Raw genomic sequence first — 1,644 nt, forward strand, 5'->3', positions numbered from 1 at the left:
GAAGGATAGGTCTATCCTAAGCATCTTTAGTCTTTCTTGTGCAATAATTTTAGAGGCTTGTTGCATCAATAAAGATTGTAAATAAATGGAGCAACTTTGTATGCATATTTTGAAGGTGTACAAATTGTCAAACAGCAAGGAAATGAATCAGACCCAAAACTCAGTGTTGCACTTACAAAATTCAAATAATATGAATATATAGAAACTGTTTTTGAAGGTTTGGTGTATATTTGACCAAATGAACAACAAGTACCAGTTTCAATTGATGAAATGCACTTTTGGAACCATGGAAAATGTATAGGAGAGCACGGAATCTGAAAATCAGTGTATGAGTTGCCAGTTATGCAGAAAAAAAGTGGTGAAAACTGCACTATAATGAAAAAAATGGCAACTAAAATGGAAACTGCAGTGGTGACAATAAATGGCAGGTGTTCAAATGTACATATGACTCTTCAAGCAAGTTTTAATCATCAAATGGGAGGTGTTCCAGCGTTCACACAGTCAAGAAGCATGCAGCAGCAGAAATAAGCCTTTGAAGAAAACAAAAACAGTTTCAAGAAAACCAATTTTTAACAACTCAACCACTCTTTTTGGAATTCAGTGTGTAACACAGATTGCTAAGTCTTGAAACGTGTATAAAATCATCACACAAACTTGTCTNAAGCTTTAGAACTAATAAAGATTTCATTGTTGGAGGCCAAAAGGGTTGGAGTGTGCCAAGTGACCCCAATTCTAACCCTTATAGTCAATGGGCACAAAANAGCAGATTTCAAATAGGAGACTCTTTAGGTAAGTTTCTATTCAAACTTAAGTCACCAATCTTACCTAAAAATTTCAGGAGCTGGTTAGTGGTTACCTCTTACNACTTATTAACTAGGCCCCATTTTTATCGTATANANCANAGTGTAAAATTCATCTTTAAAAGGCAGAGTCAGAAGGGTGGCTTTCAATGTCGGTTGAGTGGTCGATCTTGGGCTAGTTAGGGCCTATTTAGTTGTTATCTATTCCTCTTTCTATCTATCTCATATTCATATTCATATCATATCACTCCCAGGCCCTTACTATTTCTCATTCCATTTTCCCTTTGGTTTTGGAAGTCATCTTCTCTTGCTGTTCCTGAACGGGGCTCACTTTGCCATGTGGCCCATCCTGTCTTCCATCCTTTTTCTGAACTGCCTATTCTTTCCTTTTCTTTTTATTTTTTCCTCTCCTCTCCATATGCNCCTGTTCTCTGTCTCCTAGTTTTCTTCACTATCATGCATTTTCATCTCCATTAAATACTATCCCCATCACATATATCCTTACAGCTAGCCACCTTACACAGTCTAATCCTCAAATCATCAATCAGGATATGGATCTCTTCAAATCAATTAATGTAAGATGCACGCCNCCTCATGTATGTCTACCCTTTTTATAATACCATGCATGCATGTATTCCACTATATATATTAACATTCAACGTATCTATCTAATATAATGAGATCTAAATTAGTCCATACACTCCGAACTAAAACACTAGTAAGCGAGGATGAAGGATTATTTTAAGGAACAGGAACATGGTGTCTAACTTTGAAATCTGAGGTATCTGCCTAAATTGAAAAGAATGCAACATGAAACCTTTATATATGGGTGGTTATAAAACTT

Source organism: Vigna radiata, unplaced genomic scaffold (assembly GCF_000741045.1).
Source record: "Vigna radiata var. radiata cultivar VC1973A unplaced genomic scaffold, Vradiata_ver6 scaffold_253, whole genome shotgun sequence".
Lineage (NCBI taxonomy): Eukaryota > Viridiplantae > Streptophyta > Magnoliopsida > Fabales > Fabaceae > Vigna > Vigna radiata.